The sequence below is a fragment of the Halichoerus grypus genome, chromosome 6 (assembly GCF_964656455.1).
Source record: "Halichoerus grypus chromosome 6, mHalGry1.hap1.1, whole genome shotgun sequence".
NCBI lineage: Eukaryota > Metazoa > Chordata > Mammalia > Carnivora > Phocidae > Halichoerus > Halichoerus grypus.
Window position 1 is genome coordinate 58,961,339 of NC_135717.1, and position 23,790 is coordinate 58,985,128.

The 23,790-nt window shown below is 39.7% G+C and overlaps 1 protein-coding gene across 2 annotated transcripts in view; it reads left to right on the forward strand.

The window, feature by feature from the left end:
- The window catches only part of PLXDC2 (plexin domain containing 2), a 462,643-nt gene that overhangs the window by 171,298 nt on the left and 267,555 nt on the right, over positions 1 to 23,790 (forward strand). The gene's annotated exons all lie outside the window — the stretch shown is intronic.

Here is a 23,790-nt window from a genome sequence, read left to right on the forward strand (position 1 = left end):
GTAAATACATAATAGCTAAACCATTTAATCAGCCATGAGTACATTTATTCACGAAACAGACAAACACTGGCTTGCTATGGTGATGATCGTGAGGAGACACAAGGAGGAACATGATACAGCACCTGCCTGCAAGGAAGTCGCTGTGTAACCACATCAGCTCTGTGCTACGTGATACGTACAAGGATATATAGGAGCTGGAGCATGGCATGGAGGAGGGCGAGGTCACCTGCTTGGGCCTGAGGGTGGGCCGTTGTCAAAGAGGCTTAGCCTGGGAGCAGGCGTTTAGGCAGGGGCTTGGCAGGTTGAGGGGAGTTCACCAGGTTGATTTCCTGTCAGTAGTGAGAAAGAAGATTCCTGACAGAGTGAACTGCATCTGCAGTGGCCAAGTCTTAGAACGCTGGGGCACGCTGGAGAGTCTCATTGAGTGACCAACTGTCCCTTTTACCCGGAGCTGAGTGCTTTCCTCGGGTAGAGCGCTTTCAATGCTAAAAACAAGGCAGTTCTGGGCAAACTGGAATGGTCGTTCACTCTGTGACTTTAACCAATTCTCTGTTGTGGTTGGAGCTATGAAGTGGAAGGAGGACAGTTGGAGATGGGTTTGATGAGTATGGAAGTTCGCTGAGGACACATTTTGGGCAGACTGTAAGGTTGCCCAGAGGCCTCAAGGGTGGTATTATATTGCTTAAATTCCCATAGTCCTTAGCATTGCAAATCATAAAATATGATCCTGTTAGTCCACTAGATGTAACAAAAACAAACAGGTCAATCTTATGGAAATAAGCAAAAAAAACCACCCAAATGAGAATGCAGGCTATTTATTCGTTTGCTCTAGCAAGAGTGAGCTTCTACCACTTCCCTCTGGCAGAGACTCAAAAACAGGCAGGGGAGTGGGAAAGTTTCTCACTTAAAAAAAGAGAAGGATAGGGGCACCTGGGTATCTCTGTTAGTTAAGCCTCTGACTCTTGGTTTCGGCTGGGGTCATGATCTTAGGGTCGTGAGATCCAGCCCTGCTTAGGGTTCTGCACTCAGCAGGGAGTCTGCTTGAGGATTCTGTTCCTCTGCCCTTCCCCCACTTGTGTGCATGTGCACACATGTGTGCTCGTTCTCTCTCTCTCTCTCTTTCAAATAAATACGTCTTTAAAAAAGAGAGACGTCTTCGGTTATGCTCTCATGGGAAGTTGTTGGCACAGAGGAGCTGGAGACGGGCTAATTAGAAGCAGAGCATCTTATGTGATCGATTTGGGGAGCATATTTGGCTTATACTGAGTTGGACCTAGAGACAAAAAATAGGAAATCTGTCAGCTGTTCATCAATTCCTGCCCATTCTAGCCTGATTGCTGCCCAGGTTGCATTCTGGCTCCCTGGACTGGTTGCCGTAGAGTTTGGAGGTCAGAGTTCTGTGGTCATCCGTGGTCCAGCCATTGTCTGTTTGAATATCCTCTCTCGATCTGAAGGTTTAGTTCCTATTTTCTCCCAGGTAGCAGGTTTATACGTTTTCAGAACCAGACAAGATTCTTTTTACTGCCCTGAAATACTCATTATTTAGGAAAAGAACTCAACTTCATGAAACAGACACTACATCGTTCTCCAAATAGTATCAAGGCATCATTTTGTTCCCGCATAGTGAGAGGAATCTTCAGAAGATCTGAAACCCAGGCCATTGGGATTCTGTGGATGTGAGAGGCCCAGCAATTTTCAAAGCCCCTCTCCATCTCCTTAGCTAGTATGTGACTCTGGTGGTCCCTGGCTGCCTCAGCCAGGCCCCTTAACAGGCAACAGAGGAGGTGCCAGGAGCAAAAGTCATATAATACCTGTAAGAGGCTATTCTGACTCCTGCAGAGTGCCTGCTATTTTGGCAACAGTGTTGTTATAGCAACTCGGAGAGGGCAACATAATTCTTCCCTGAGCACTCTTTAGCTGGGGTGCAGCATAAAGAAAAGAGAGAGGAACAGAAGCAGAGGTGTTTACTCTCTGCCCAGAACTGGTAGCTCACTGAGATTGAAAGGGGAGAACACACATTCCTAGAACTCTGTGATCTCTATGCAGGATGCTGAATTTTCCAAATCATTTGTAAAATAGAAAATCCCTTTGCTTGGGGATGTATGAACACTCCTCAAAATATAATCCCAGTTGTTGTTAGAGCCATGATGTTGTTTTTCAGCCATTTTTTCTCTTTTTCTACCTTAACAGAGGAGATCCCATAATGTCAGGGATTTTGAATCAGTAAAACAAAGGAGGGAGGATCGTGCTGGTGAAGGGAGCTCTGCGCTGGGTAAGCACTTGGTGCTAACATGTGCCGGGTGCTGTATGGAGATCATCTTGCCTGGTCCTGACCTCAGCGTACTGAGACTTGTGTCTCCAGGTTCACTGGGTAATCTCAGTGCCTTTTACATGAGGGCAATTTCAGATTTAGGTTTAGTATTTCCCTAAACTCTTCCATTAATGAATAAAGGGGCTGGTATTTAAACCCAGGCCTGCCCAGCTGCCAAGATTTATTCTTTCTACTTGGCTTTGCTTCCTCTAATAGAAGGAAAAGTAAATGGTACTTTGATTAGGTAATGATTTTGGACAGTGGCAGCACCCCAATATCGATGAGAGACTGCCTTCAGGGTTTCAACCTGGCGGGAAGGAAACTTCTCTTGAAGCTAGATTTTATAACAATATGGCTGCTTTTATTTGAAGAGTTTATTTATTCTGATGGGGTTCTGAGGATTGATGGAGATTATTGGGGACTGAAGTCCCATAAGTCACTCCTTGGCACTACCTCTAGTTTGGAAACAAAAGCCTACATCTGAAACTTCTCTGCAAAGTTTATTTATCCTGGCCCTCAAAATGGCATTTTTGAACATTGTTGTGTCTCTTTTAGGGAAAATATTTTTGCCTGATGGAGTTAAACAGAAATAAGGAAGAAAGAAACCAAATGGTGATAGAGGGGCTACTCTGTGCCGGGCATTGTGACAAGGTCTTTCTTATCTCTTGGGAATAAGCATTTTGATTTATATTGCTTAATACAAGCAATGAGCATGAAAGACAATGTGTGCTTTTTCCCTTAGATGCTTCCAGAGTTGATGTCAAGAGTGGGAATTATTTTGCTCCAGAGCCCTGACTATAGTTAGTGGCTGTGAAAATAATTTGTATCCCAGTGAGACTTCAACCCCCCAGAATGGCATTCCTATGCATGTGCCCCCCTGCTTCTGCCATTGTCTAGACTTTCTACCCCACTTTCACCGAAGACAAAAACAAAAGACAATAGCATATTTACTATCCTGGCACAAATTCATTCAGACATAAACAAAGGCTGTTATTCTCTTAACTTGGTGACAGTATTTTTTCTGGCTCTACACAGGAACAGATAATAGAGGGACTGGAAACCTGGAAAATTCTTCTAGTCGAAGTTTCTTGTTGTTGTTGTCATTGCTTTCTTTTTCTTTTTTTTTTTTTTAATATTCTTCCCCTGAAGATATAAAGATGTTTTGAAACCGTTTGTATTTCCTGATGAATAAGTAGGGACTCAACAGTTGGCAGACGCCTCTGTTGATCTGAATGTTGACTTCGGCTAGCCTTTTCTTCTTGTACTTTCTCTGTTCATGTGGACATGTAACCACTTGGCCATGTAAGAAGAATGGTGCCTTCTTCTGATGGGTGGGGTTAAGAGCAGTCACTGGTGTGCTACTTTTTGTAATTCCTTTGGGAATACAAGGTCTCCTAAGACTTTCAGGTAAGGCTGAATCACGTTCATGATTCAGCCGTGTGAGAGCAGCCTTCAGTGGGTCCCATGGCCCCTGGGACCCTAGCGTGGATGAACAGCAAATGTTTTCACCTTGTTGCTGGCTATTCCTCCCTTGCTGGCCCAGAGCTCTTGCAGCCTCGGGGGCACCTTATGGAATGCGGAGGGCCTGAGCAGTGTTTGGTGAGAATTACTGATCCTCATGAAGATCAGTTTCATCAACTGTCTCCCCATCACAGTGTTGGTAACTTACAGAAATCCATTCCAAATTCCTTTCTCACACACTGAACCAAACGTGGAGTTTCTGTCACGTATTCCCATGCAATATCTTGAGCTTCATCTTCCCCATCTTAGGACAATGAAAATGTTTTTGGAAAGGATCTTCAACTGTGATTTTTTTTTTTTTTTTTTTTTGCCTTGATTCAAAAGCACTGGGATGACTTGAAGAAGGGAATATTCAAAATAGGGTTTTTGGATCATAGGAGTGTAGCTCCATGATCCAAAGTGACTCAGATATTGTGAGCGAGCCTAGTGCCTCTCAAGGGTTGCACATGTGGCCATACCACAGGCCACACTTTGAGTTTCAGAAAGTTAGACCACAAAGCAGATTTCGCTATTGATTTTGAAGATATAAATGTTCTGAAAAATCTTAGGTTAATTTGAATTGCCTACTAACCACATGTCTTGTGGATTTCTCATTTTGGTACCAAATTAAAAATTGCAGGCATATCCAGCAATTATATCATCTATGTTCACATTAAAGCTCTTATCTGAGGAAGGTATAATTGAGATGACCAGCAAATATGTGTGATGGATATAACTAAAATCCAGAGACCAACTGTTTTTCTTCTAGATGCATATGTAAAAACTTTTTTTGATCTTCTGCTATAGCACATTTCCAGTTGTGTCTGCATCTTATTTTTAAAAATTTTGCAGTACATTTCTTTAAAAAGTTAGCAACCACTAATTGCTGCGCATAAGGTTGTTATATATGCTCTAATATTTTATTGCAGTCCATAATTAAACAATCTACTTGAAAGGAAAGAAGTCACTGGCAAGTACTTAATCTAAAAGAGATTGTGATTGCTTTGATGATTGTTTTACAAAGAAAAAGACGTCCCGTAATGCCCCGTGAAGGCAGAATCTTCCTGGTATATTTGCACTATAGAGAATACATCAGATATTCTTAGATAATGGAAATCTTACTGCTTCTGTGTCTCAAGTCTAAGTAAGCTTTCTCAATTTCAAAGACCGGACAATCACAAAAATGAATATAAATATGGGATAGTAATAAGACATATCATCCCATTTCACAGAAATAGAGTAAGGAAGATTTGCAGAGTACTGGCATGCTGATTCTTTTCTCGGGCCACTGTTCTGCTCAGTGAACTCACAGAAGATAATACTTATATATGAGAAGAACGTGATAGTGCAGATTTGTGACATTTTCCAAAAGAAAGAAAAGTATCACCTGATACTGAATAACTCTGCTACTATATTTATTATGAATGTGAAAAGCTGGTGTAGATTTTTTTTTTAATGAGGCATTTCCATTTTAGGAGATCTTAAGCTTGCAGAGGCTTCAGTATGTAGTTGCAGAATCAGAAAGTCATGTGAAGGGAGTGCTAAGATTAATCCTGGAGAAGCACACTTATTTGACTCAAGAGTGAATTGAAATTTCCCAAATGCAGTGTAGGTGTCAGATTTGGTTCCAAAGAAGATGAAAAAGCGAACATTGTGAGGGTATGTGATTGAAAAGGAGAAGTACTGTGTAAGTTAATCAGCACCCAGAGGAAGACCCTTATTCTGTAGAGAGCCAAGATTAACGTAGAGACAAGGTGTCATCTGAACCAAGTGAGGAAGAGAGCGTTAGAAGGTACCAAGCATCAGGGTATTTCTAGACAGAGAGTTTTGTACAGATAGGCAGGGCCAAGGCTTTAAACTCCCTTTTGGAAAATGTGTCCTGGTCTGTTCAGGCTCCTATAGCAAAACTACCAGAGACTGGGGGGCTTACACAACAAACATCTGTTTCTCATAGTTCTGTAGTCTGGAAAGTCCAGAATCAAGCTGTTGGCAGGTTGAGTGTCTGAGGAGAGCCCACTTCCTGGTTCATGGAGGGCTGTCATTCTGCTGTGTCCTCACATGGCTCAAGGGGCTAGAAAGCTCTCTGCGGTCTCTTTTATAAGGGCACTAATCCCATTCGGGAGGACGCCACCTTCGTGACCTAATCACGTCCCCAAAGGCCACACCTCCACATGCCATCACATTGCATATGAGTTGAGGCGGGTGGGAGGGCACAAGTGTTCAGATAACACTGTGATAAGATATTTGGAATTGATCAAGAAGGTACTTGGAAGCTACTGAAAGATTATAAATAGGGAAAAGCAAGATTGCTTTGAGAGTCCTAAAATACTGCTTGGGCAGGGCGGGGTGGGGTGGGGCTGAGGGATGGAAAGATGAATTAAATTTAGATGAGAATTGTTGTCAGGTAAAATGAGATGGTGTTAGAGGAAAGGTTTGGATGAACATAAGGATTTCAGAAATACTCAGATTTCTACTCATTAACTTACATCAGCCACCATGACTGAAGTCTTGCCACCCCTTCTGGTGCTTGCTTGAAGCTGAGAGTCACTTGTGGGTCCCTGTCATCTCTATCCCTGGCAGGGCGACCTGTTATACCCTTGATACCTCCCAACTCATATGGGTTGGGAATTGGCCTCATGTCTTCAACTCCATATTGCCAAAGGTTGTATGTACACCGACAACAAAGTCTATCTTAATTCCTTCTGTTTGGGTAATTGGAAAAACACCTAGTTTTAAACTTCTGATTTAATCCCATTTGGTTTCTTCTGGAATATTGATGAGGACTTCTAGTCTTCAAAAAAAGAAAATGCACTGAAAATAATAAATCAGGCAGAACTTACCTGCAATTATTACTCATCCTCTAAAAAGATAATGAGGATTAAAATAGAGTATCATATATCTTGCTCAATTGTAGATTATTCTTAGCTTGACATGCCAGCTCTCTATTGAAACAAAAATGAAAAAAGATCCATAACCGTCCTTCAAAGAGTTCCATAAAGAATAACTGAATTATTTCTATGATGCTTCACTGTTAGCTAGTTGAGTTTACTTGCAGTAATGGCATGGAAATAGTCTTCGAAGTGATACATACAGGTTGTAAAATTATTAAGTGTGTTGATCATATAATTTATTTTCAGAACAAGAATTATGTTTTAGAATGAATAATATTCTTGTGTTCTTCATGTACAAAGAGAAACACCATACTAACCTCCCCCAACCAGACCCCTTAGATTAATTGTAAAAATATTGCACAGAGTTTTTTCCTACCTCAATTTCCTACCCATTCATGAGGACCCTGTTATATTTTCTGCCTTTGTATTAACTGGGACAGCAAGAGGAAACTCCTAACAGAGAGAACATCGGGTAACTGCTAATAGTTGAATTTTTATTGTATCATCTTACAATCTTATTTTTCCTCTTTGTTCAGACCATCTTCCAATGGGACATTTAAAACACACTTTTATGAAAATTATTATTTTCAATATCAAACATTATAGTATTGCTTAATGCCATAGGTCTAGATATTTATCTAGATTGATTTTTTTTTTTTTTAAATCTTGCTGAAAAAACAGATTAATTGTTTTGGTTGTCCAGAACATGTACAGTTTTTATATGTTGAGCAAAGGGCTCAGGGTGAAAGCACAAGTGGCCATTAAGTATGGGCTAGAAGCAAAAAAGCCAGCAGCTGCTTGAGTCCCCTGTTCTCTGGGCAGCCCATGGAGAAGGGTCTCAAAGTGCTCCAGGCAGGGCTGTGTCCCATTTGGTTTTCTTCTTTATTGGAGAAGCATGAGAGTGGCATTGCACAGGGGAAATAAATACTCAAGGATCGGGGCGCCTAGGTGGTTCAGTCAGTTAAGCATCTGCCTTCAGCTCAGGTCATGATTCCAGGGTCCTGGGATCAAGCCCTGCATGGGGCTCCCTGCTCAGCGGGGAGCCTGCTTCTCGCTCTCCTTTTGCCCCTCCCCCACACTTGTGCTCTCTCGCACGCGCTCTCTCTCTCTCTCTCTCAAACAAATAAATAAGATCTTTTTTAAAAAAAAGTACTCAAGGATCAAGCACAAGCAGTCAGGCTTACCTGCCAGCGCTTTAGGAAGGGCCAGCACCTGGGCTGGGGTTACCAGATGCCACAGAAAGTTAAGTTCAGGCTGAGCCCATCTTGTGGGGTGCATAACTTGTCTCCTTAGATAGGTAGCTTCTGGGCAACAGAGAGACAGCTTCTGGGGTCATTCACTGGACAGCCCCACTCTGTATTAGTGGATTATGCCTTAAGGACTCGTTTTCTTTTTTTCTGTGATTTTTTTTTTTCAGAATCAGAAACAGAATAATAAAGTGATTATAACTCAAAGACTAAATGGGTTTGGGTTGGCACAGGCATGTCAACAGCATGATTTCTATTACTATAGAAATAGTAATAGAAATTACTATTTCTACATCTGGGAGAGTATTGAGGCCACTGCTTATATGCCCATGAAGATTTGGAGCATAGTGAATCTGCCAGCCCTTATGATGCAAACTTCCTTAATTTTTAGAGATACTAATACCAGTGGGTACACTAAATCACACCAAGTCTTTGCCATTTATTTTATCTAACAAATTAATGTGCACTCTGTCATGTAGCACCAATGCATTGGAAAAATAAAGACTACAGGCCTCTGAAAAACAGTGATGTTCTGTAATTTTATGTGACTCCCATAAGTTTCTGTGGACCTTTGTCAAAGACATCTCATGGGTCTTTGCCAAATACTATGACTTAGATGGAAATACCGCTTGGTCTATACATTACAGATGAGTTGGCCATTACAAATACAGCAGACACCTAAAATTTTCTGACTATTTAAACTTAAGGTAGGAAAATTGCATTTTTATTTTTAAGCAATGATGTATAACATATTTTTACTAAGTGTTCAGGGGACTTTCCCTTCACCTTGTATTTCTGAAGCAGTTTTAAGGCAGATAAGGGTCTCTTTATAACAAAGCATGCATATGTATATTCATATTCATCACTTTGCATCTGTCATAAAGAAATTTGCTAATGTAGCACTCTATACTCTATTAAGGAAGCCATCAAATATATCAAGGTCCTTTTAAGAAAGGGTAGTTAACATTCAGAATGAAAAGAGACTACTTTAATTTTCTTCTTGAAAGAAAGAAAACCCCTCTGTTCATGCCCCAGTGACGCATAGATATCTGAATCTGTCTAGAAACAAGAGAGGGATTGAACTCTGCAGCCCTTGGGGGACAGTTGTTTTGAGCTATTTTCCATATGGTATTTCAAGCCTGAGCTCGTAAATTGAAATAATAGTTTGGAATCCATGGCACTGAATTGAATGAATGGATTAAACACTGCTGAAATTATTTCTCTTTTACAAATAATTTCTAGCTCTTTTGTAAATGTCATATGTTTAACCAATCTCCAGCTCAAAGAGCAAAGCTACAGAAAACACTAACATTCACCTTTTAGACAATGCCTCTATCTATGTATCTATCTATCTATCTATCTATCTATCTATCATCTATCTATCTATGTTATTTTGGATTCACAGTACTGATCCCACTTGTGACCAAAGGTATTTGAAAGAAAACTTTGCAAAGCAAAATTCTATCTGTTTAACTTAAAATTTTCACTTAGTCACAGCACCTTTTAAGGGGGTCTTTTAGGTACTTCCAAAACTAAAAGCATTTCATCTGGTGATGGGAGATACTGCCTAAAAAAAGCAATGCTGGTAATGCTTCTTCCTAACCTTTTAGGGTTTCGTGAATTCTAGCCTGGAACATTTTATAATTTTCAAAGTTAAATGCAATTATTTGTGGTTGTCAGATTTTTTTTTTTCTAAGAAAATTTTAAGTTGTAATAATCTCCAATTATCTTAGGTTAGATGCTGCACAGTGGTCATATTTATCATATTTATCATTAGAAATTTTTCTCACATTACTAATTGGTCCTGGTGATAGTAAAATTGCCTTTCAAGGTAAACAAAATATTTAGATAAATCTTTGTATATACACTGTTCCTCAAAAACCTTGTGGAAAGTAATATTTTCCACTAGAAACCTAAGGAAATAATCAGTGTATTCAAAACCTCCCCCATCCCTCCTGCCAACAGCCCATCCAACACGAGTCTGTTTACAGAAGACTTCAGAAGGCAGCTACTCATTGGTCCACAAAGAACTGAACTGGAAATCAAAATCACTTTCGCCATGATGGTCAAAACGTTATTTTGCCTCACTGAAGAGGTTTGTTTGGTCTGAGCAGATTTAGAATGTATTTGACCTGCTTTATTCAAGAATTTTTGTTGCTGAACAATTGTAATGGCCACTTGAAGGAATTTTTTTTTAAATTTTGCTTTGTAAAGGTCTATTTCTTACTTTGTTATTAAAAAAAGAATGTGATATATTCTACATACAACCAAAGTCATTTGCATAAAAGAACAAAAGAAAAAAAATCCTGCATTTTTATATCCTTAAGAAAAATGTTTAACCGTCTTCAAAGGGAATTATTTTTTTAAGTTGGTGAGCACTTGTGAATGCAAATTAGAATAAATCTTAAATGATTGTGGAATTGTCCTTCCTGATTTCCTGTTGACTTTTTAAATGTTGGCAATAAAGAATCTAGAAAGAGGAAATGATTTCCTGCTTTGAAACAGTCCCTGAAACAAAGCAATGAGTGAGTTGACAGCGTGGAAGCAGAATCTGGGACAAACATTAATTTTCTCACTTTGTTCCTTTTTATTCTAGCACTGCTTTCTACCTCGTGATCTTCTGTCTGCTCAGTAGCCACTATGCCAATGTATAATTGTCTTTCTTTGGTCTGCAGTTGCAAAATTAAAATTGAAGAACTTGGCATTGTAGGTAGTAGTTTAAAAAATCCATATGTGTAGGCAAGGTTGCTATATACTAGAGACTTTATTTTTTCAAAGCCTGCAAATATTAATTTTGGTAATTTGTAAATGTATGTTTGTGTGTGTTATCTACTCATGTTTGTGTGTCTGTGTATTGTGTATATGTACATGTACACATATGTGTGTGTTCATCATTCCTAATCATGGTTAATAAAAGTCCCCTCTGTGGGAGAAAATTAATGATGGCTTGAATAGCTCCCTTCTACCTTACCCCCTTAGTTTATACCTGAATTCAGTGTCTTATTTTCCTGAGCAATACAACCAGCACATTTTTTTTCCCATGGGCACAATAAAAATTAAACAGCTACCTGGAGGACTGGCCAACGCTCCCTTTTGCTTCAGTGAATGCTTTAAATATGCTCTTTAGATTATGATGCTGGAAGATGAAGAGAGGCAGGACGAGGAATCAAAGCATAATGAGTTTTTCTAAATAATGGGGATCAGAAATTATGAAAAATGGAAAGGACATAGGTTGGTGGGCTTCAGATAATGGAGCAGCTCAAATGGGGCCCTCCAGTTCTCTCTCCCTTCATGGACCCTGTTCAGCACATGCACGGAGACCCCTATGAGGCTTGTTTTCTAGTCTCTTTTGATCACTGTGGTCCCTCTTCTTCCTTAGTGGCAAATTTGCCGTCTCCACCAAGTATTCCTCTTGACTAGAAACTCACATGCTACTGACAACTTGTGTAGTCTAAATCTGCCCTCCCACGTCTCCATTACTGCAAGGCTATGGGAGAGGTATAAAGTGAGTTCCCTTCTGGAGGAAGTGAAAGGGCCTATTTAAAGCAAGGTTCGGCAAATGAAACTCCGTGGACATGTCTCCAAACCATAAAGCCATGAGATGACCAGACTATTTCAAAAGACCCAGACTGGGGAAGTCTAACTCGGATGATAACCTCTGTAGAGGGGACAAGGCTGAATATGTTGTTCATGTTCGTAAAGCATTCATTGATCTGAAGCAGATTTTACTAGATGCAGGAAGAGTGGTATTTAAGTGAGGGTTAAACATAAAACCCAGAAAAGATAGAAAGACTTTACTTCCTCTTTTGACCAAGAAAACCAAGACTCACTTGTGGCTTGGACTGTGAGTAAAACAGAATGTGACAAGGACTAACGCTAGATTACCAGCAAAAGCCTGATATTTGTGTTGGCCATTTCCACGTTAAAATGAGTAGTGGAGTGGGGTATGCAATTATAGTTTGTCCACTGGGATTCTTTATGCAGCAGTAAATTTGTTTGTTCCCTCAAATGGTCTGAGTAGCATTTTCTTCTGCCGAAGAAGAGATGAAGAACGAGGGAAAGAAAGGCAGTTACAGCGGTGCAGAGAAAGCGTGTATCCTGTGGCCGTGGTGGGGAGCCCCCCACCCTCAGGCACAGGCACAGGGATGCATCCTCAGTGCCCATCTGGAAATGGTGCTCGTTTCCACCGGAGCCCCCCATCTACCTGTCCTGATGGAAGCTCATGCTCCCTACCCAGGCTCTCTCCCCTCATCCCCACAGCTGTATTTTTGAGGGATTCCAGATTTGAGTCTGTCCCCATATAAAACCCAAGTAAGAGACACAGCTCGCCTGTATTAGCAGGGTCACTCCTTCCTACAGTGTTCTGGAAGAGAGCAAAGTGATGCCACCAGCAGTTTGCAAAGGCAAAGGAGCCCTTGCAGGAAAAGTATCCTCCCGGCTTGAGCCAGCCGCTGCAGCTTCTGGGCTTTCTTCAGTCATTTCGCTTCTATTGTGGCTGTTTTTATCCACTTTCCTGCCTTTCTTTCTGCTTCCCCTCTGAGAAAACCACAAATTAAAATGCTGCAAAAGCATACATTCCTGAGGACAGAGACAGAGAGACAGAGACCGAGAACCGAGATGTGCTTTACTGCTTTCTGTCCATGCCGCTGACGAGAGAAAACCTGAAGCCACTGCTGTGAATCTGGACCCACCCTGAGTGCTAATGGGGCTTTGTCAGTTGACAGCTCCCATCAATAGTGCTTCCAGATAGGCCACTGGGCACCTCAGTAGAAAAGAGGGGGATAAGGCTCAACAAACCATTGAACCCTTGCAGGGTGGCGCACCCACTTACTCCTTGGTGAATCATCCATGACCCCAGGCTTCGTTGCATAGAGTAACCCATGTCATAACTTCCCGTAGGGAATCAGGAGAGACAGATTTCCAAGTTCCTCTGTGATGTGATCAATCTGGAGTTTCTCTTTCCATTTGCTTGATGGATTATATATCTGCCTACTTCTAACATGAAGTAATCGAATTACGTTGTTAAAATGCCTGCATGAACCACTGTTTCGGTTTCATTACTCCCTTTCGTTCACGTAGATTTCATCCAAACAGAATTCCATATAGTAACGGTTTCACTTCCTAAACTCCTAGCACGCTCCAAGTTGTTTTCCTGTGATTTTACTAAAATTGCCTTGCTTGGGTTTTGAGTGTTCTGACTCTTCAGTCCCATATTTAAAGATAATCACTGGATTTCATTCAGTTGGCAAGTTCTGGTCCCTGGGGTCATGCCAGTCATAATCCAAAAAACAAAAAAAATTAATGGCACATGCGGCATGATTTATTCAAGGGAATTTCTTCCTGGATGTAGGAAAACAATGGGACATGGACACTGTGGCAGACCAGAATGAGAACACCTAGCTAATGAGGTAACTGCTACCCAGTGATAGTAGACTGGGGCCATGTGGGAACATGGGCACAAGATGGCAGATCTTACAGTTTCTCAAGAGATATCAAAATGCTTAAATGTTGGCTATTCTTTCTTTTTTTTTTTTTTTAAAGATTTTACTTATTTATTTGAGAGAGAGAGAGCATGAGTGGGGGTGGGGGCATGGGGGGGATGGAGAAGCAGGCTTCCCGCTGAGCAGGGAGCCCAACTTGGGGCTTGACCCTAGGATCATGACCTGAGCTAAAGGCAGGTGCTCAACTGAATGAGCCGCTCAGGTGCCCCTCTTTCATTGTTTTTCTTAATCACATGTGGACTAATACAGTGATGGCAAAATAAAATATGCCCACAGGCCCATCTATCCAATGGGCCCACCAGATGCTGTTGCTAGTGTATACCAAACAAATGATTAATCAGATTCTTACCTGACACAAACTTACCATGTTGTCTTTCAGAAGGCACCTCACTGCTGCCTTCATGTGCTTCTCAGAGGCAGAGACTATATGTTGAGTTGAATTCAGTGTCAAATATAATATGATTCTAGATTATATATTCCAGACTTTTCCTATCCTACTTTTCCTCTATACCTATTTTATGTGAATACAGTCTAAGCAGACAACTTCCTATTGCTTCCATTGGAAACAAGTTATTGAAAACAAGAAGTGGAAGATAGTGTTAGAGGTCTCACCTTCACTGGTTATTTTGAAGGAAGACTCCACTATTATTTTCTTGTTCGTCAAAAATATTACAGTGTATAAAACCACTGTCTTGAGAAATCTCCGGCTTGTTTATGATTGAGTCAATATTCTATGTTTCAAAAATATTTAGACATAATGAGAAAAACTTCTACATACTCTATTAATTACATATAAATACTACTTTTAAGCAATGACATTTTCTTCAAATAAACATTTTGTTGTTGTTTCTCTTGGAAGACTGAAACATTTTTAGACCTAGCAGTAAAACAAATTTAGAAAATCAGTGATTTGAGACATTGGCAAAAGGTTCAACTTTTAATAACACAGAAGTGTGGTCTGGTCTGTGTCTCTAACCGTTAGCTTATTAAAAATAATAAATAACAAATGGATTAAACTGTACGATCATATGATCACCATGTATTCAGTAGTATTGAGTATATATATGTATATGTAAGAGCCATAAACATTTCTTTTTTGTTGTTTTTAAGATATTATTTATTTATTTGAGAGGAGAGTGAGCGAGCGAGAGAGCACAAGCAGGGGGAGCAGCAGAGAGAGAGGGAGAAGCAGGCTCCCCACTGATCAGGGAGCCCAACGTGGGATCATGACCTGAGCTGAAGGCAGATGCTTAACTGACTGAGCCACCCAGGTGCCTCTAGCCATAAACATTTCTAATTTGCACATAGATTTAGAAGAAAACAAGAATGAAACTCAACAAAATAACTGTTTGGGGAGCAAACTTTTAGTCTGAGAACTTTGTATTTCTTTTCAATTTTATAGCAGTTTCTATAGATATAAATGGTACCTTACACAAAATACTTGCTCTAGAGGTATGATGAAGTAACTGGGTTCAGCCTAGACTATTGACAGAGCCAAGATAAGGACTCATATCGCCTGTTTCTGGCTCCTGATGCCAGCCAACCCTTCCTATGTACCACCACACTGCAGCTCTGTCTCTTGATTCCTGAAACCTGACACTTGGTGCTGTGGACTGAATTGTACCTCCCTGCCCCCAAATTCATATGTTGAGGCCCTAACTTCCAAAGTGACTGTATTTGGAGATGGGGCCTTTAGAGAGGTAATTAAGGTTAAATGAGGGTGGGGTCTTAGTCTGATAGGATTGTTGGCCTTATAAGAAAAGGAAGAGAGAGAGAGCACTCTTTCCCCTTTCATGCACACCGAGAAAAGTCTAACCAGGGAGAGGGTTCTCATCAGAATGTAATCATGCTGGCACCCTCATCTCAGACTTCCAGCCTCTAGAGCCATGAGAAAATAAACATCTGCTATTCAGTCTGTGGTATTTAGTTATCGCAGCCCAAGTGGACAAAGATACCTGATGTATATGGAGAAATACCATATTACATGAAACTTCCTGAAAGACATCCTTATGAAGTTTCCAGTCTGGGAACACCTAACTTCTGATCTGAACTTGGCTACTCTTTTATTAATGAGAACCCTACTCCTCTTCAATCATGTGCCTTGCTGCATGGATCCTCATATTGCATTTTCTTTCTACCCGTTTCCTCACAACACATTTCTCAGTGAACTCATGATAGTTTCTTTTGTGAAGAAAAGTTTGCCAAACTAAGCTTTGTCTTCTTCATTCGTATGGATTCCCTGTTTGTGGCACTAAAGAGAGGCCTTAACCTCTTTTTTGTGTGTATGTCTATGCTCATGGCCTATTATTTGTAAGCAGTATTTTCTTAATGGTCTGAAGTTTTGGTTACAGTATCTCAGAAATGGAATTGTATGACTACACTCTTCACCTCTCTCCCACATTTTTCATGTGTGGACAGAACCACTCATGACTGCATACAACTTCAGTAAACCTTAGTTAATGATGGATGCTTTTCTTCTTGCACCCTTGATAACCCTATTTAGAATAAGATGTTGCAGGGGCGCCTGGGTGGCTCACTTGGTTAAGAGTCTGACTCTTGGTTTCGGCTCAGGTCATGATCTTGGGGTTGTGAATTCAAGCCCTGTGGTGGGCTCCATACTTGGTAGGGAGTCTGCTTGAGATTCTCTCTCTCTCTAAAAAAAGTAAATAAATCTTTAAAAAAAGAAGAAGAAGATATTACATATGATAAATACTGTCCTAAGAGTTTTAACCTAAATAAATGAATACAGGCCAGAGATAAGATGTAGAAAGGAAAGATGGTAATTACAAAAAAAAAAAAAAATGTAGAGCTTTTTTATAAAGTTCAGATTGATTTCAGGTTATTTCCTATCTAAATAGCAAATTGTTTATTTAGTCACCAATTCAGGAAGTATTTTTTAATATAGCTGAACTAAACCTAGTTTAAGTATAGTTAACGATAGATAAAATAATCTGAGATATTATAAAACGCATTTCTTATCCAGATACGTGAATCTTATGTATAAGATCCCAACAGTCCTTGCTCAAAGTCTTCCAATGGGAATTTTACCTGTCTTAAGAAACTTTTATTTTTGACATCTTAATTTATTAAAGTGTTGTGTTTTTTTTTTCATCCTTAGCCCTGTTTTATCCCCAGCACATTCACTCATGTATCTTCATTCTGACCTCTGCATACAGTAAGGCAAGTTCTTTGTTATCCAGGGTTCTCTTCCCCATTCATTTCCCACATGACTTGACCTATAAACCTTAACCATTTAGATCTTCCTCCTCTGGCCACATTTTATTTATTTGATGTATTATTAAAATGCTGAAATCACAATTGTACTCAGCAAGAATTCATCACAGAACTATTGTGTATCAAGTAGTGGACTAGCAACTTAAATTACTGTGCCTTAAATTATTATTGGGTAAATAGTATAAATGTATGTATACTTTACAAATTTATTGATTGATTGATGTTTAGGAATACATTTTTTAAAAAAGTTTCCTAGGTTTTATTCATCCATTTTTTTTTAATTTTTTTATTGTTATGTTAATCCCCATACATTACATCATTAGTTTTAGTTATTCATCCATTTTTTAAAACTTATTCTTTCAACAAATATCTGATCAATGTTAGCTACTTGTATTTTTTCAGTAAATAAAGCAGAAATGAACCATGCCTTCTTAGAGCTTACAGTCTAGTGGGGTAAAGTAATAAATAAGTCTAAAAGCATAAATATGAAGGAACAAAGTGGGTGCAGGGATAAGGGTTATTAGCTGGGAGTGAAGGCCTTTTAAGATAAGATAGCTGGGGAAAACCTCTCCAAAGAGGTGAAATTTACGTTGAGACATTAATGGTGAAGCTAGTAGGATGGAACATTCCAGGTAGAGAAAGCAGCATTTTGAGAAGGCAGTGAGCAGGGAGGAGATAGACAGATTCCAGGAACTGAGGGGAGGCCAAGATGCCAAGGTGGGAGGAGAGAGATTGTCACAGAGGAAAGGAACATGAGTTGCAGAAGGAAGTCAAGCTCAGAGGTCTTTGAAAGCCTTGTGAAGTAGCTTGTATTTCTTCGGGGCCTAATGTCCTGCATGGGCATTATTTGCTCTATGGATAGCTTGATGCCCAGGGGACCCTCAGAGGCTGCTTTTTGGAATAAGGATTAGAAGATCAGAAACATGTAGACAAACTTCAGATTTGTCTACACACTCCTGCTTAGAGTTGCTTACAGTGGCCCTCTATGCCTGCAGGATAGCCCATCAGCATTCGTAGGCAACCAGCATGACCTTAGGTGTTCCTCAGAGCCCTGTATCAAGAAGAAATGTGAAGCACATGCACATGCTCATTTGCTAGATTCATTATTACCATTTGTGGGGGTAGGGGAGAGAGTTTTGACTTTGAAGATGGAAACCTTGCAACTTCCCTAGAGACCTTGTAAATGAAACTTATCCTTTATCAGAGTATGAGAAATTCTCTAGGCTGTAGCTCAGCAATTTTATGACCAATACTTTTGACTAAAGGCATTCTAATCTACCTCAAAAGGGGAAGGCTTAAAAAACACTGTGGCAATGGCCTCTAGAGGGTGGGTATCATCACAAAACCTAAATGGAAAATGGGGACTCGGTGTTTTCATTTGAAAAGTAATAGCATTTAAAAATATATATTATCTAAAATCCCTATCATTTCAGAAAAAAAGCCTTAAAAAGAAATAGAACATGATATTAGAATAAAGGATAGGTGAATAACTGAGTGGATCTTCTTAAAAAATTTACCAAGTTATCCTTATTTTTTTCACATGTTACTCCTTGAAAACTATGGTATTATGAATTCTTTACTAAGAATCTAAAATATTTGTCTATATTATAAGTGCCTTGATAATTATGCAAACAAGTTATTTTAGGGTGGGCACTTTCTAAAACTCTTTATTTAAAAGATTAGCCTGAAGAGACTTCTGGGGAAGATGGTGGAGGAGGACCCCAGACTCATCTCCTCCTGTGGATATGACTAGATAACACTGACATCAATGTAAATAACCAAGAAAATGACCCAGAGACTGGCAGAATAAACTCTACAACTAAATGTGGAGAAGAGGTGCCATCGAAGAAGGTACGAAGGGTGGAGAAGTAGTCAGGAATTAAATGGACTGCCAGGACTATCTGTGGGCAGAAAGGACGCCATGGCAGGGAGAGGTGAGAGAAACAAACCCCCACACCAGGGAGCCTACACAGGGAAAATGAAGCCCCATAACATTTGGCTTTGAAAACCAGGGGGGCTGAATTTCATAAGTTCTTACAACCAGCAGGACATAAAACCTGGAATTTTAAAAATCAGCAGGGTCAGCTTTGGGAGAGACAGTGGGTGAGAAGACACTGAGTCCTGACCCTTAAAGAGTCAGCATAACACACAGCTCCTCTGAGATACAGCATAGAAACAGCAGTTTGAAAGATGCCTGAAGCATACGGGAGGGAGAGTTATTTACCAATCTCAGAGTATGTCCAGGAGGGACAGAAAGCACTAGGGAGCTCCTCCAGGAGCAAAGGAACAGGCAGGCACCATTTCTCTCCCTCCACCCCCAGCCCTGCATAAACACACGGCCACCTGCAGTACTCACTACCTAACTTATTAGTACTGCTGCCTCCCCCCTCCCCCCAGCTGTGCTTCTGCCAATCCACCCCTCTGGACAATCCATCTTAATCTGTGCACTGTAAGGCTCTTCATGCAGAGGAATGGCAGCACTCAAAGCTTGCTAGTGCCTCTGGCCTGCCACACTGCCCACCCCCTACATTGCACGTCAATGGATCTGCCCTCTCCAATACACTCGAGGCCAGACCCATACAGGGCAGTGCCTCAGGCCTGACAGTGCGCAAGCAGCCCCTACAGTGGCCAGCACCACTCCAAAATGACTCCTGCCCCAGAGAGAGGGAAAGATAAACACACAACCAGTCAGATGGAAACCCAGCAGTGGGCTAGAGGTAGAGAACTGGTCTGACTGCAAGCCCCACCCACCAACAAAAGATTCTGAGAAAGTGCCCTACAGTTCAGTGCTGCTGCATCTCTGGCAAATGCCTGGTCTGACTCAACTCAAGCCCAAGATGCCCCCAGACTGGCCCACTAACACCACAAGGACCAGAGTGCCCACAACAGACAAAGAGGGCCATTGCAGACAACTGGACTGAAGGAAAAAGCAGTCCAGCCACAACAGCAGGGCTCATACGTCACACATAGGAGACAGCTCTGAAGCGCTAGGTTTTGGTGAACAGGCGACCACTGCACTGTAGGGCAGTACAGGACCTCTGCTTCATAAGGTCATTACTTTCAAGTTTGGGAGATGTAGCTGTCTTTCCTAACATACAGCAGACACAGAGTTAGACAAGTAGATAAGTAATATGCCCGATAGAGAATTTAAACTAATGATCATAAAGATACTCACTGGACTTGAGAAAGGAGTGGAGGACATAATTAATTAATCAATTTAAACAAGGGGTGCCTGGGTGGTGCAGTTGGTTAAGTGTCCGACTCTGTTTTGGCTCAGGTCATGATCTCAGGGTCATGAGATCAAGCCCCACATTTGGATCCCTGCTCAGTGTGGAGTCTGCTTGAGATTCTCTCTCTCTCCCTCTTCCTTGGCCCTTCCCCCAAAAATTAATTAATTAATTAATTAATTAATTAAAAAACAAAGAGTGGCGGACATCAATCAAATCCTTAACAGTGATATAAAAAAGAACCAATCACAGATGAAGAACACAATAAATGAAATTAAAAATACACTAGATGAAATAAATAGTACATTAGATGAATCAGAAGAATGAATCAGTGACCTGGAGGACAGAGTAATGGAAAGTAATCAAGCTGAGCAGGTGAGAGAAAAAAATTATGCAAAATGAGAATAAACTTAGGGACATCAAGGACACCATCAAGTGTAATAACATTCGCATTATAGGGAATCCCAGAAGAAGAAGAGAGAGGAAAGGGGGCAGAAAATTTATTTGAAGAAATAATAGCTGAAAGCTTCCCAAATCTGGGGAAGGAAATGGAAATCCAGATCCAGGAGGCACAGAGAGCCCCAACAAAATCAACCCAAGAAGGTCCACACCAAGACATGTAGTGATTAAGATGGCAAAAATATAAGCAGCAAGAGGAAAGAAAACAGTTACATACTAGGGAAATCCCCAAGGCTATCAGCTGATGTTTTAGCAGAAACTTTGCAGGCCAGAAGGGAGTGGCATGATACATTCAAAGTGCTCTAAGGAAAAAATCTGTACCAAAAATATTCTATCTAGCAAGGCAATCATTCAGAATAGAAGGAGAGATAAAGAATCTTCCAGGCAAACAAAAGGTAAGGAATTCATGACCACTAAACCACCCCTACATGAAATGTAAGCAGGGACTCTCTGAATGGAAAGACCATAAGCAAGAGTAAGGAAAGTAGGATCCACAATAACACTAAAAATAAGTGTTTCTGTAAAAATCAGTAAAGGAACTCAGAATAAAAGGATGTCAGTATGAAACCATAAACCTAAAACGTGGGAGGAGAAGAGTAAAGAATGGGTTTAAACTCAAGCTACTATCAACTTAATGTAGACTGCCATATGCAGAAGATGTTATATATAAACTGATGGTAACCACAAATCAAAAACCCAGTAATAGATATACAAAGATAAAGAGAAAGGAATCCAAATATATCACTAAAGAAAGCCAACAAATCATGAGAGAAGAGAGAAAGAAAAGAAAGGAATGGAGAAAAACTATAAAAACAACCATAAGACAAAAGTAACAAAATAGCAATAGAAGCATACCTATCAATAATTACTTTGTTGGGTTCTTTTTTTAGATTTTATTTATATATTTGGCAAAGAGAGAGAGAGCACAAGCAGGGGGAGCAGCAGAGGCAGAGGGAAAAGCAAGCTCCCCACTGAGCAGAGAGCCCAACATGGGGCTCAATCCCAGGATCCTGGGATCATGACCCAAGCCAAAGGCAGAAGCTTAAACAACTGAGCCACCCAGGCACCACAAATAATTACTTTGAATGTAAGTGGACTAAATGCTCCAATTAAAAGACATAGAGTGACAGAATGGATAAAAAAGCAAACAAACAAAAAACAAGACCCATCTATACACTGCCTACAAGAGACTCACTTCAGATCTAAAGACACATGCAGATTGGAAGTGAAAAGATGGAGAAATATTTATCACACAAATGGACGTGATAAGAAAACCGGGGTAGTAATACTTATATCACACAAAATACACTTTAAAACAAAGACTGTAACAGGACACAAAGGACACTATATAGTCATTTAGGGAACAATCCAACAGACGACATTACAATTATAAATATTTATGCACCCAACATGGGAACACCCAAATACTTAAAGCAGCTAATAACAAACATAAAGGAACTAATCGATAGCAATACAATAATAGTAGGGGGCTTTAACACCCCATTTACATCAATGGACAGATAATCCAAACAGAAAATCAATAAGGAAACAGTAGCTTTATGATACATTGAACCAGTTGAATTTAACAGATATATTCAGAACATGCCATCCTAAAACAGCAGAATACACATTCTTTTCCAATGCACATGGAGTATTCTTCAGATAGATTGCATATTAGGCCACAATAAAAGCCTCAATAAATACAAAAATATCAAAGTCATTCCATGCATCTTTTCTGACCATAATGCTATGAAACTATAAATCAACCCCAAGACAAAATCTGGAAAGAGCACAAATACATGGAGGTTAAATAACATGCTACTAAACAATGAATGGGTCAACCAAGAATTCAAAAAGGAAATAAGAAAATACATGGAGACCAATGAAAATGAAACCAATGAAAATGAAACCCACAACAGTCCAAAATCTTTGGGATGCAGCAAAAGCAGTTCTAAGAAGTTTATAGCAAATGCAGGCCTACCTCAAGAAGCAAGAAAAATCCAAATAACCTAACCTAACACCTAAATGAACTAGAAAAAAAAAAGAACAAACAAAACCCAAAAGCAGTAGAAGGAAGGAAATAATAAGGGTTAGACAGGAATAAACAAAATAGAAACTAAAAAACAAAACAACAATAGAACAGATCAATGGGTACAAGAGCTGGTTCTTTGAAAAGATCAACAAAATAAACCGTTAGCCAGATTCATTAAAAAAAAGACTCAAATGAACAAAATCAGAAATGTAAAAGGAGAAATAACAACTGACACAACAGAAAGACGAAGGAATATCATGAAAGAGATATCATGAAAAACTATATACCAACAAATTGGACAACCTAGAAGAAATGGATGAATTTCTAGAAACACATAACCTCCCAAAATTGAATCAGGAAGAAATAGTATATTTGAACAGACCAATTACCAGCAATGAAATTGAATCAGTAATCAAAAAAATCCTAACGAAAGTCCAGGACCAGACAGCTTTACAAGTGAATTCTACCAAACATTTAAAGAAAAGTTAATACCTATTCTTCTCAAACTATCCCAAAAATATAGAACAGGTAGGAGAACTTCTGAATTCATTCTATGAGGCCTGCATTACCCTGATATGATACCAAAACCAGATAAAGACACTACAAAAAATGAGAACTACAGCAAACATCCCTGATGAACATAGATGCAAAAATCCTCAGAAAATACTAGCAAACCAAATCCAACAGTACATTAAAAAAATCATTCACCACCATCAAGTGGGATTTATTCCCAGGATGCAAGGGTGATTCAATATTTGCCAATCAATGTGATACACCATATCTATAAAAGAAAGGATAAAAATAATATCATTTCAATAAATGCAAAAAAAGCATTTGACAAAGTATAACATCCATTGATGATAAAAACCTCAAGAAAGTAGGTTTAGAGGGAATATACTTCAACATAGCAAAGGCCATATATGAAAAACTTACAGCTAACATAATACTTGGTGGTGAAAAATTGAAAGTCCTCCCCCAGTGATTGGGAAGAAGACAAGAATATCTACTCTCACCACTTTTATTAAATATAGTACTGGAAGTCCTAGCCACAACAGTCAGACAAGACAAGAAATAAAAGGCATCCTAATTGGTAAAGAAGTAAAATGTTCACTATTTGCAGATGATATGATACTATATACAGAAACACTAAATACTCCACCAAAAAACTGCTAGAACTAATAACTGAATTCAGTAATGTAAGTAAGGTAACAGGATATAAAATCAATATACAGAAATCTGTTGCATTTCTATACCAATGAAGCAACATAAAGAGAAATTAAGAAAACAGTCCCATTTACAATTGCACCAAAAATAATAAAATACCCAGGAATAAACTTAACCAACAAGCTGAAAGACCTGTACTCTAAAAAGTATAAAACACTGATGAA